This window comes from Topomyia yanbarensis, chromosome 1 (genome assembly GCF_030247195.1).
Source record: "Topomyia yanbarensis strain Yona2022 chromosome 1, ASM3024719v1, whole genome shotgun sequence".
NCBI classification, from domain to species: Eukaryota; Metazoa; Arthropoda; class Insecta; order Diptera; family Culicidae; genus Topomyia; species Topomyia yanbarensis.
The window spans coordinates 5,230,919-5,244,820 of NC_080670.1; the positions used below are offsets into that span (position 1 = coordinate 5,230,919).

Sequence of the window (13,902 nt, forward strand, 5' to 3'; positions counted from 1 at the left end):
GCGCACCTGTTGACTGAAGAAAAATGCACTATCACGGGCTGCTCTGGACGCTTTCAATGGTCAGGCTGCGATAGGTTTCGAGATTGTTGAATAAAAAGACGACATAGTCATGACTATGAAAGGGGAACATGAATCTGTGCTGATTGACCGTTTTCATTTAGTCCTGGACATTAGCATGACCCGGTATTTCAAAAAGGGCACTCAACGTAAATTCTGAAACAATGTTAATTTTGCAATGGAAAGAGCCAGATTTCTCCAACTCTTAGTGGAACTACAATTAAGTACACAGAAGAATTGAAGCACCCAGGTGTCATCCTAGACAAAAAACTGAATCGGGAGTAGCATCTAATCTACGCCGTTAATGAGGCAACCAGAGGATAATCAAAAATGCAGAAATATTTCTTCAAAGGAAGCAATACTTCATACCGGTTCCAAAGCGAAATTTATTAATTTTACCAAGTATAAAACTGTGTATACGTATTACTTACCTTTTCATTCCGTTGGGAACCGTAATGTCCTTTACTGTACCCAGAAGTCATCTATAGCTCAATCGGTTCATGGCAGTTTGACGTCAGCTTATTAGATTGTGATATTAACGCTACGGTAAAAAATTTTGGGGCAGCAATAACCGAGAACTTAAACGAGAAAACTAAACCACCTTAGCGTAGATTCCCGTTTCCTCGTCCTGCAAAAAAAAGAGATCGAATAATTAGATAAAAATTGGTGTACTCTCTCACTTACCTCTAAAACCGTGATGTCTTTTGCTGTATCAAGAAGTCGTCTACAGTTCTCTCGGTCCATAACTGTTTTTCATCCGCCTCTCAGCACACGAACACTCTTTTTCACCTGATCAATGGTGATATTATCGCTACGGTACAAATTTTAGCACGAGAGTGCCTAATAATTTGAACGACAAGGTGTAATCAGTTCATCTTAGTGTGGCTTCCCGATCATGCACTGTCATTAGAAACCGCTTACTAGAAAGCAAGCATCTTGAGACAATTGTGATCTGGGACGATGACTACGCTCTATTATCCATGAACTATCAACGAAACCATCTCAGCACATATCCAGCTCGTGGAATCTTCAATCACCAAGACATTCAGCATGTTGTTTGATCACGCACTGTATATAGCGAAGCTAGACTCGAATTAGTAGATTCCTTACGATTGTGAGTTCTAGTCCGTGACATGCTGACATTCTATGATCTTATCTTATCTTTAAATTTACTGAAAACCATAAAGTTCAAACTTTATTGGGAAAAATTAAGGAGCATAAAGATTATTTCAGTTTCGTTAGTATATTTGCTTTTGAAGAACTCAAAGAATAATTTTTTTGAAACTGCAAGACTTCTTTGAATTAAAGTTGTAGGAAGCCTCCAAGACTTTCTAGAAGCTTGTCAAATTTTCAATAAATTAAGAGTAACAAGGGCGTAAATCTTTTTCTATGTATTTCGCAGAAGTTTGCAGAACTTTGGTTATATTACTTTACCAATCTCAGTTAGACTTTCTTGAAACTTAGAGAATCTCCCTGAAGTTCCTAGAACTCACAAAGTTTAAGACTTTTTCAAGACTTTTTGGTGGTATACAAGGGAGAAAATGGATCGAGATGGCAAGTTAAACGTAAGTAATTATATGAAAAAATCATAAAAAAAATAAAATAAAATTTAGGTCTAGTCATAAAATTTAAGTAATTTCGGTTGAAGCAAACCACTCAAACGTGGACATCGCTGTGAGGTGCTCAAGGGATAAAGCCGAGTTTTCGTGGTGCTCTCGACATATTAAAGCTGAGTGATGCGGATTGTTGGTTAGCTTAGCATCTAGCAAGGCTCCGAGATTGAAAACGTGATCAACTCAAACCTTCGATTTGGCAATTGTAACATATTGGACTGACTACGATAGCTATTGAAAACCAGGATGCATCCAACACCAAACAGTAAAGCATTGTCTTTGAAAAACAGTACAAATAGTAGAGGTCCGTTTGTTTCCTTGTGGGAGTCCAGACTTGTTCGTAAATTGAGAGAAAACGCAATATCCAAGCTGCACACGCAGCGCTCTATCACACGAGTAAGAATCCAGCCAAGCCAAATTTTTGCGATAAACTCAGGAGATAAAGGTTTCTAGAAGTTCTGCTTTTCCGAACGTTGAAGGAATTTCTTGAAAGATTCCCCTGAATTACGGTTCGAGTACACCTTCCCTGATGTTTATAAAACCTCTGAAGTTCAAAGAAATTTTATGAAATTTGAAAACAAATCCGCGACATTTGAAGGACTGCCTCCAATATTTTATAACTTGTCTGAATATCATAGAAATTATCTGAAGATAGTGTATATAGAAAGAAAAAAAATGCTTGACTCACTAAAGTTTGTGAAAGGCATGGTATAGCAAAAACTTATATTTACCTCTCAATATTAAAGCAAGTTTCCCTGGTTCGATTTCTAGCGACTCTTCTTAACGGAGCTCAATAACGCCATTGACGAAATATGCCGAAGGTATGGTGAGATATCTATAATCATGCAAAACTCGTTTTCCAGTCCAACCTGTTCGGAAGTTCATTAAAGACAGGATGTCTTCGAGAAACCGTCTGAATATTTGAAGATCTCTTTGAAAGAGTTTGTAGCGAGTCTTTGAAGTTTCTTAGTGATTAGAAATTCCTTGGAGTGTGCAGCACTATCTTGAAGTTCGAAGGTCGATTGTAAAATGTTCCTAACATTTTAACCTTATAGTCATTCGTCTCTTTTCGGGTTAGAAAAATCTCTTTAGAAAAATTTCTAACCCTATGTGCGGGATCGGGAATCGAACCTAGGTGAGCTGCGTACAAGGCAATCGATTTGCCAACTACATACGCTATGTCTGCTCTCCAAAAAACAAACGAGATTTTTTGCGTGTGTACGATCGACTGTCAAAATACAACTGATAGTTTCAACAAAAATCAAAACAATGATGAAAGGAACAAAACGTTAATTTAAACAAAAGTTTGATGGCTTTTATCCAGAGGCTGTTTGAATTTAAGCTAGTCATTTTGGTCCAAATCGGTTTGTACAGGATAGTCAACTATTCCACGCTTCAACGGTTCGAATATTGGTTACTTGTACATCGGGATTTGTTGACACTGACTAGTTTTGAAGTAAAATAATGTTCAACAACTTGCAAACTAATAAACGGCTTCCTGCATAGGGAAACGGAAGATCTTAGCGTTTACGTGTATATAATTCTTGTAGTAAACCCGATTTTTCAGGTTTTACCAGATAACATCTAACAATGCAAAAAACTGCATTTGGAATTTCATTATGTGGACAAAAATACACCGTTTCGCGAAAAAATCAAAAAAGAAGAGAGAATAAATAGATTTCTCACCTTTGATGCATACATTTATAGTGATTTTGGTAAACTTTTTCTGGAAGTGAAATTCAAAATCAGTCTGGGAAAAGTGCAATAATTGTATTGGTGCTGATAAACTTTTCCCAGAATCGTACTGTGTGGAAAGTACGACTGTTATATATCTTTTTCTCTAACGAAACATGCCCTACTCCCCTTCAACAGTTTTCGATCCAAGCAATTGATTGTATTGCACCGCGCAGTTCTGAACGTCTGGATCGTAGCTATCAACAATCAGAATCAAAAATACCTAAACAAGAATTCTCTATTGGATATTAGTATCTAACAATGAATGACTCATTTTGTTTGCTCATCTTATAACTCGATCAGTTTAACTTTTCCGTAAAAAACATTTTGTAAAATAAGCTATCCAAAAGTAATTTGAAAAATTCTTAGATTAAAATTTATGGCGGCGCCGTAGTAAAAATAAAGTAAATAAAAAGAGGCTTTCATCCTTACTAACGTCCAATTGAGCATTTTTTTTTTTCAAATTTTCATAAATCAAAGCAATCGGTTTTTTTCTGCGTCTCAAAGCTATAACACGTGCCTGAAATTCAAATCGTCAATTTCCCCTGCATCACATTCAAACATAAATGACACTCGATGTGGTCTAGTGTGCCTTGATATTCAGAAACTGGAGAATGTTTCAAAGCTCCCAACCGACGTGCGCACCTACCTTAATCTTCTGCCGAACTCCATCCGCCGTCGTCGACGACTGGCCGCTAAACTGTCCAACAAACTGTTCAAATATCCTTTCGCAACAGGTTGCTCACCCCTCAGCAAAAATCACTTCTCTTAATCACACACACACGCTGCTCGCGGGATATCTCCACTGGCAAAAAAGGAAATTGCACAAATATCACAAATGATCGCGATCCAATTCTCCTCACTCGCAAATGATAGTAATTTAAAATTTACGGCGAATCCGACAACGGTTCTCTAAACCCCTCCGCACTCCTTGATCGACGATCCTTTGCTTCACTTTTTTTTTTCGAAGGACCATGCGCACACTCAAACTTTTCCTTTTTTTTCTCTCTCTCTCGGCAATCAGAACAAAAAATCTTCTCAATCTAAAATCACGATCACGATCTAATCTGTTAAGGCACTACGTTTTTGATCAACCTTAAAAAAACACTTTCTCCTTTACCGTGTAGATCGGCGATTCTCGCCGAGAATCCGTTATCCTTAATGGCACTTGTTCAGACTATTTCCATTCGATGGCACTACTTTGTTGAGTTTTATTCGTAATTACAAAAAAAAACGCACAACTGCTTAACCAGAGGCAGGTTCCAAGTTCCGGGATAAATCTGCGTTCCGTACCGTGTTCCTCGTTAATTTTTTTTTTTTGGTTATTCTATTCCGGGGGGTTTGGGTTGCTATCCTTTCGGCAGACAGCAAGCGACTGACTGACCATTAACTAAATGGTCCAACTAAATAATGGATGTGTATATTATGTTATTAATACATATCGGCGGCGGTCGGGGCGAAATGGTAGGAAAAAAAGCAAAGCCAGCCAGCCAAAGATGAGCGCTGTGTGTGCCGATGATGATGATGATGAGGAGGTCTCTGTATGCACAAGAGAGCAGAACATCGGCACGCGGTTAGCCTGGCAACTCCAGCGAAGCAAGCAACTTGTGTGTGGAGGCCTCTATCGCATCCGCAACGTCGCCGTCGTCTGCCTTCACTATCGTCTGCATTCAACCGAAGCAACCGAGATTTTTGTAGTTTTTGACCAAATTCAAACGACGGCGTCGTCGTCGTCGTCGGAGTGAGAGAGAGTCGTCGTCAGAATGCACGCACGCAAAACAGAAGCGACGCGGTGGTGGTGATGGTGGCGACGGAGATTCACCAGCAAAAAGGCGCAGCCGACTTTGTTGGGCCCCTGAAAATCAGCAGAAAGAAGGAAAATCGAAGAAATCTTTAGAAAATTTTATCTGCACTCTAGCGTGGACAGGGATTAACGGTGGCGTTGGGACATGTCTTTTGCATTATAGAAAAAAAAGGATTAGCGTGAGTCACTCTTTCTTTGAGGAAGATAAGGGCGATATGATGTTGGAATGCTTGATTTAACATGACTGAACCTTTGCAGAAGGCAGTTAAATGATAAATTTGAAGATCAAGTGATATTAGATGGAAACTATCAAATCAATAATATATGGACGCAGGTACAACTTTCTTGATTATACGCGGTGTCGTTCAATTTCTATTCAATTCCACATATTTATTAGTGTTATTGACTATTGAGTACACTAAACTGAGATCTGCTTGGGTATGTGAAACAAAAACATGGGTGGTTAATGTCTGTGACCTAACCGGCGGCCAATATCCATACAATACACATGTGAACACCATTTTCCTAAGTTTTCAATGAAAAATCTTGAAAATTGGTTGAAAGACATGGAATCTTCAGAAGGCACATCGAAAAATTGTGGTGTACACCATAACTCAAAATCTCCTGGACCAATCGTTCTGAAATTTTGCACAGTTCTTCTTCACGCCATTGCCCGGTAGCGATGGCAGCGATTTACAAAATCATTATAGTTATTTTTACAATAACATTTTAACTAATTTTTTCAGCTAACCCGGTGTTTTCGCCTCAAAGTGCTACGAAAAAAGCTCATTACTTGAGGAATATTGTGAAGAAGAACTGTGCAAAATTTCACAAACAGGTTGTCTGGTAGTTTGAGTTATGATGTACACCGTAAACAAATTTTCGAAGAGAAGACCCGGAGCTTCACTGTCACTCGTTTCATTTTCAGTATGATATTTTAAGGTAATATTGTTCAATTGTAGCATTAATTTATGGAAGTTGGATAAAAATACACGGAAAATAATCCGTTCATCAATTCATGAACAAAAGGTGACGATTTCGTGAACTGAAAGATTTATGAAAACCGTGACCAAGTTCCTGAAATTATTAATAATTAACCTCGTATTCATGAAATCTATTTGTGTTTCCAAAAATTAGTTCACCCCGAATATATACATTAGAGTGGGACATGGTTATATGAAAAAAATAAAATTTGGCTCCGAGTAACTTTTTGGGTCGCATTTAGCTCCCAGAACAACTCTGCAAATTTTTAGCTCGATCGGTGAAACTATATTTTTGCGCCCACGGTTTAAAGTTTACATGGGATTTCGTATGGGAAAATTGTCTTTTGAAAATTAATTGTTCCAAGAGTCACCCGTTATCTCCTAAAAATAAACAGATGTCTGATTTTTATAGGAAATTTGTCAAGGAAACAAAGTCTAGAAGACTGCAAAACGATCTGATGCTTGTGAAAAAAGTTATTAAGCAAAAACCGATTGATGCCCTGAAGATTGCTGAAAATTTCACTTTTCATAGCATCCCTGCTTCTGACGGATTTATTATATACAAAATGTTTAACTTTCCCTTATTATGTACAAAATAAGCTTCAATTTATCCCTCAAAACCTTGCGAAGTGGCCAAATAATATAGATAAACGATTTAGGTACGTTTAAAGAGGATTGAAAAAAAATTGAGCATATTTTGCAACCAACAGCAGTGGTGCTAGAAAAAATGTATATTTTTCAATCGTCAGAGCATCAATCGGTTTCTGCTGAATAAATTTTTTCTCAAGCATCAGATCGTTTCGTAGTTTTCGAGACTATTTTTCTTTGTTAAATTTCCTATACAAGCCACATAACGATTTATTTTTAGGAAGTAATGGACGACTCCCGGAGGAATTATTTTGTAAAAGTTAATTCTACCATACAAAATCCCATGTAAACTTTAAACAATGGGCGCAAAAATATAGTTTCACCGATCGAGCTCAGAATTTGCACAGTTGTTCTAGGACCCAAATGGTACCTAAAAAGTTGCTCGGAGCTGGAGTCTAATTTTTGTCCCACCCTAATATACATGGTGTTACATTAGAATGTTTGGTTGGGTTACTGTTGTTGTTTCCTGGACATGTTTAGTTTCTGTTATGATTCTTGTTCATGATATGGGAATACGCAGTCGACAGTCAAACTTTGTTCATGATTTCAAGAGCTTATTCGATTCTTTCACGTTATCGTGATATTTTAGTCATGAGTAGAGTGACTAACGTTTATGATTTCAGAATCTTAGTCACGATTTTTGATATTTTTGTCACGAGTTCTGTGATTTGTGTTCATGATTTCAGGAACTTAGTCACGATTTCTGTAGCTTCTGTTCATGTTATCGTGATATTTTATTTGCTTTGAGATTTTATTTTAGAGCTTACTTCCAGTAATGTATGTGTAGTATGTGTAGTAATGTAAGTAATGCTCATGATATCAGCAATTTTATCATAGTCTTCGTAAATTCTCTTCATTTTATCGTCATCTATTTTTTTGGTTACTATCGGTTTTCTTACTCGGGAACAATATAAACTGGATCATAAAAATGTGACTGATTCGCGATATCTTGTTCTGTGAGCTATATCACGTACGCTATTGGGGGTTCTCAGCGCAGTTTCCGTTTTCTGTCCGAACATCACAATTAACCTTCTTAAATGTTTGAGGTCCTAATAGTTTTCTACTGCTCGTACCTATTACTGGTCGCTAGCAGCTGAACATTTCATGAAAAAGTGCATGGAACAAAAATGATTCTACGGATAATACTCCAAATTTTGTGAGAGATCATGTAAAAATTTCATTACCATGTTGCATGAAATTGTAAATGATTAGGGATATCATCTAAATATCACCAGCACGCAAAATGAATTGTAAATCATGTAGTAGGAATCTTGAACGAGTTCACGAAAACCTGAATAACATTTTATGATTTCGTGAACTTTTTCACGAACACGAATGGTAAGTTGTGACTATTATACTGGGTATCATGAACTAGTTCACGAATTTATGAATATTTCATGGTTTCGTGAACTATTTCACGAGCACAAATCGATCGTAACAAATATATTACGAATCATAAACCAGTTCACGAATAGGTGAATTATATTTAATGATTTTGTGAATTATTTCATGAGCACGGATATTGGATCGTAGGTAAAATATTACAGATCATGAATTAGTTCACGGGGATGGAGTGAGAATTTACGAATAAAATTCCGAATTTCGGGAAATAGTTCACGAGAACATAACCAGAATATTTTGTTTTTGTGAACTGATGTTCCTATATCTATAAAAACATAATGAGTCAACCTTTGGTTTTATGAATAATGTTCATAAAGTTGCGAATTAGTTCGCGTACTGAAAATCGAATAAGAAATAATTTGGCGGAAACCGTAACTGAGGTTCACAAAACAAAAACAAATATTCCCACTACAGTCGTGATTCGCTAGTTAGGCCACAGCCTTGTCCAACTAACGAATTTGTTTCGCTAATTGGACCGATTGACAAATGTCAAAAACTCTCTAAAAGAGTTGTAAGAGATGTTGGCAGTGTGTATGTATCTGTTCACATATTGCCAGATTGATTGTCAAAGTAAATTTGACATAAGAGGTCCAACTAAAAAGCGGTCCAGTTAAAAAGTGTCCAACCATCGAATCACGACTGTAATAAAAGCGTTATGCGGGCGTTACTGAAGCGAAATTGAACATAATTATAAAACATGATTTTTGTTCATGGTCTCGTTTTTATAACGTAAAAACGTAATTGTTCCAGAATGCATGGCACTCTATTCATGATTTTGGGAACAATTTTTGTTCCATGTTCTAACTCTCTGTATCGCCACAATAATTTTAAAGAAATGTCATGAGAAAACTTCATCAATAGATAGAATTGAAATATGAAAGGGAAGAATTTTTATTTTCTCCACCTAATACATTATGCATCGCTCGATCTAAATATGCATGTCACCATAAACTATATGATTCTTAAATGGTATGTTGTCGAAATGTATATGGAAAAAAGCCTATATTGGTATTCTGACCGTTCTTAATTACCCGTAGTTGGTATGGTTGAGTATGGAAAACGATAACGATTATGTTCGATATTATACCAGGCAATTCTATTGTTGAACGAACCATATTGAAAATGGTTTTTAAAAGGTCAATTTCGATAGTATTGGTCATTGCAAAATCAAATTCAGATGGAACATTTATTGCGGGAAATCCTATTGACCGATATTAATTATTAAATCAGCTATAAAATCATCAAGAGATACAGATTCATCGTGATTTTTTCCTGATCCGAAGAGTCATATTATTGTTTATTAATTTATTAACTATATAGTATATGACAACATGGAAAAAATGCCCTCTTCGCCTCTTTCTCATTCACAGAAAAAACGCACGCCACTTTTAGCACTTAACAACTTAGTTATTTCACGTCTAACATCGCCGCGGGCGAATTTCAAACAACGGATTGAAGGCGTAAACATATTGTGTTGCTGCGAACCCGCTTAGACCAAAATGTCTGTCGCAACTTTGTCCGCATTATCAAACGATAATGAATAGAAGCGCCGCAAGAAAGCGCGGTAAACATTTATTCAGCCAATAACTTTGAATTCAAAGCGGTGATATATACAAATGTATACATAAATTGAATCGGATAATATCTTTTATCTAACCAGACTTTAGATAAGAATGACATCTGATTTCGCTTAATCGTGACGTACCATAGATACGATCTGGTACGACATCGCGAAAAACCGGCTGAGAAAATAGTGCGCGCAGTCGATCAAGCTTCCAGGAAATCAGATATTTCCGGTTGACAAACTTCGATGATTAACGCCTTTTTAGATTCCAGCTTTATATGTTTTTTAACACGAAGAATTACAAATGGGGAGAACTTTCCATTTCACGGTTTGAAAGTTAGGTAAAATACAAATAGGATTAATTGCGTATTCATTTCTATTGCAAAAATAGATATGAAACAGATGGTGCACCAGGGTTGGGGTAATTCGGACCTTTGACACACTTTTGCGCGGAAGTGAGTAAATTTCTATTGATGTGTTGAAAACAGAACATGTTTGTTATGCATTCTAAAAATCAAAGAAAAAACGTGATTGTTCCAGAATTCATGGTACTTTAATCATGATTTTGGGAACAATTTTTATTCCGTGTTCTAACTCTCTGTATTGCCACTGATTTTTAAAAAATATCTTACCGAATTAACCTACCACGCCTCCTCCTTTCACCAAATCAAATTTAATAATAGCCCGCGTAGCAAGAAATTCGATATGGCCGAGGAGGAGGGGTTGGCGTAGTATGTTATTTTTCGAAAATGCTTAATTTTAATGTATTTGTAATTGTAGTTACTGTTTACGAAAACCTGGTATTTCAAACTATTTCAGTAAACAAACCCCAAACTATTAAAGTAAACAAGCATCTTCGATAAAGTATTGCCAATTCAAAAACAAAAACTATCCACAAGTATCATTCCAACCTGCAAACTCGAAAAATGAACAACGTTCAAACCCCCATAGGTAGTTTTCTTTTCTAATGTTTTGAAGTTGAAGATATTGTGCTTCAGACAGAGACAAGTAAGAGTTATCGCCATTCCAAAACCGGGAAAACCAGCCTCCGACCATAACTCGTATCGACCGATTGCAATGCTATTCTGTATCAGGAAATTGTTGGAAAAAAATATTCTACGACGTCTCGACAATTGGGTTGTGGCGAATGGCTTGCTATCAGATACCCAGTTTGGTTTTCGGAGGGGCAAGGGAACGAATGACTGTCTGGCGCTACTTTCGTCAGAAGACATAAAAGGAGCATTCGACTTCCCTTGATGTTCTCTCAGAGAAACTACATCAATGTGGTCTTTCATCAATATTAAATAATTATTTACACAACTTATTGTCAGAAAAGCACATGCATTTTTCATATGGCGATTTGGCAACATTCAGAGTAAGTTACAGGGGCCGCCCATAAGGTTCTTGTTAAAGCTCCCTTTCCTACAATTTTTACGTGAATGAAATTGATAATTGTATCGTCAGCCCATGCACTCTACAGCAATTTGCAGATGATGGCGTGGTTTCTGTTACAGGACCAAAAGTCATAAATTTACAACAACCATTGCAAGCTAGTTTGGATAATTTATCAAGTTGGGCTTTGAAGCTAGACATCGATTTCTCTACGAAGAAAACAAAGTTGATTGTTTTTTCAAGGCAGGGTGATCCAGCTCAGCTTCAGCTTCAGTTGGTTGGTAGTACGATGGCCCAAGTCATAACCTTTTCATATCTCGGAATTTGGTTCGATTCTAAAGGTACATGGGGAGGCCACATTAGGTATTTGATAAAGAAGTGCCAACAAAGGATAAATTTCCTTCGAACAAAACCGGATCTTGGTGGGGTGCTCATCCAAGTGACGTGATAAGATTGTATCAAACAACGATACTTTCAGTAATGGAATATTATTATTACATTATTAAATTGGAACGAATACAGTATCGTTGTTTACGAATCGCCTTAGGTTCCATGCAATCGACACATACGATATAGTCTTGAAGTACTAGCGAGAGTTCTTCCCTTAAAAGATCGTTTCTGGGATCTCTCCTCTCGTTTACTTATACGATGTGAGGTTATGAACCTACTGGTAATTGAAAATTTTGAAAGACTTGTCAAGCTTCAATCCCAAACCAGATTCATGACAGTGTACTTTAATCAGATGTCACAAGAGATAACGCCTTCTAGTTATGTTATGACATGTGTTAATATACTAGATACTCTCGATTCCAGGATCACCTGTGTTCTCTGGAGATCCCTAAAATATTCATAAGTAAATACCAACACATTGACTGTCATAAAATGTTCTACACTGATGGGTCACAAATCAATGAGACCACTGGCTTCGGTATTTTCAACAATAACACCTCGATCTCTTTCAAGCTTGCAGAATCTGTTTACACAGCCGAACTAGCAGCAGTTCACTATAGTCTGAAAATCATTGATACTTTAGTCCCGAGTCATTATTTCATCCTCACAGATAACCTCAGCACTATTAAGGCACTAAGCTCATTAGAGCTTGATAATCACGCTCTGTTATTTTTGAAGAAGATGCGAGAATACTTGACTAAATTAACAAAAAAATCTTGTCAATTCACCTTAGTGTGAATGCCGGGTAATGAGAGAGCGGATAATTTAGCCAAAATAGGGGCACTGGACGGTGACATCTATGAAAGACCTATTGCCTTCAATGAATTTTATAGCACTTCTCGTCAGAGGACGCTTACTAGTTGGCAAACATCGTGGGACAATGGAGACCTGGGACGGTGGTTGCACTCAATTATCCCTAAAGTATCAACGAAGGCATGGTTCAAAAGGGTTGGATGTAGGTCGAAACTTCATTCGTGTGATGTCTAGGCTCATGTCCATACGTTGAATGCGCAACTCCGCCGTATTGGGATCGCAGACGATAATCAATGTGCTTGCGGAGAGGGTTACGAAGACATTGAACATGTTGTTTGGTCTTGCACTGAATATCGTGAAGCCAGATCCCAATTAACAGACTCCTTACGAGCCAGAAGAAAACCACCCTATGTTTCTGTTCGTGATATCCTCGCTTTACGAGATCTTACACATATGGGCCATATTTATCATTTCCTGAAAACATTAAATATTAAAATATAATTATCCCCACTATGTTCCTAGTTTTTTTCCCTTACTACCCACAAACAATTTAGATATCTTCGCAGTCAGTTAAGTTAGATCAAACAATATAAATAAAAGAAAGAAAATAAACAAACACTATAGAAAAACTATCAATAGGTTTACAATGAAATTCAAGAAAATAGAATAGAAATAAAAATATTTAAAATGATGATTATCCTCAGTAGACCTCTCCACATTTTGAAAAAGTTTTGAAATATACATGGGTCAGCTCAAATTGTTGTTCTAGGTGTGAATTTAAGAACTTTCGCCAAAAATGGCTTCATGTGGACATGATTTAGAGGTGTCTCCAATCAAAAATCGTGTTTTTGCTATATTTCCATAGGAAGATCACTTACACTCTGATTTAATAGGCCCTACATGCCCACATATCATCAAAGGTTGTTCCTTAGACTTATCTTAACATGTTTTAACAGGTGAACATAGCTCTAATCGCACTAGAAAATTTGTTAACTGGATTTTTATATAGAAAAAAAATACAAAAACCAAGAAAAAATTCTACTAATTTTCCTTGGATTTGATATACTTTTCTATATGAAAATCCAGTTAACAAATTTTCTATTGCGATTAGAGTTATGTTCACCTGTTAAAACATGTTAAGATATGTCCAAGGAACAACGTTTGATGATATGTGGGCATGTAGGGCCTATTAATTCAGAGTGTAAGTGATCTTCCTATGGAAATATAGCAAAAACACGATTTTTGATTGGAGACACCTCTAAATCATGTCCACATGAAGCCATTTTTGGCGAAAGTTCTTAAATTCACACCTAGAACAAAAATTTGAGCTGACCCATGTATATTTCAAAACTTTTTCAAAATATGGAGAGGTCTAATCCTCAGTGTTAGCATTAGAAAGTGAATTTTTATTATAACGTGATATTCTTGAGGACTTTTGTAAAATGTTATGTACAAAAAGAAACCCCGTTGTAAAAACGCTTTTGCAAATGCCGTATCAAATAA

At 36.7% G+C, this 13,902-nt stretch overlaps 1 protein-coding gene across 5 annotated transcripts in view; it reads right to left on the minus strand.

Moving 5' to 3' along the window:
- Window positions 1-13,902, minus strand: part of LOC131676701 (papilin) — a 213,072-nt gene that overhangs the window by 159,815 nt on the left and 39,355 nt on the right. For 2 of the 5 annotated variants that reach the window (XM_058955954.1, XM_058955953.1), the window contains exon 1: window positions 4,054-5,206. The gene's annotated coding sequence lies outside the window, so the exon portion shown is untranslated. Of the gene's footprint in view, window positions 1-4,053; window positions 5,260-13,902 lie in introns of those variants that run through there. The other 3 variants (XR_009303228.1, XM_058955956.1, XM_058955955.1) reach the window with 3 other exon arrangements.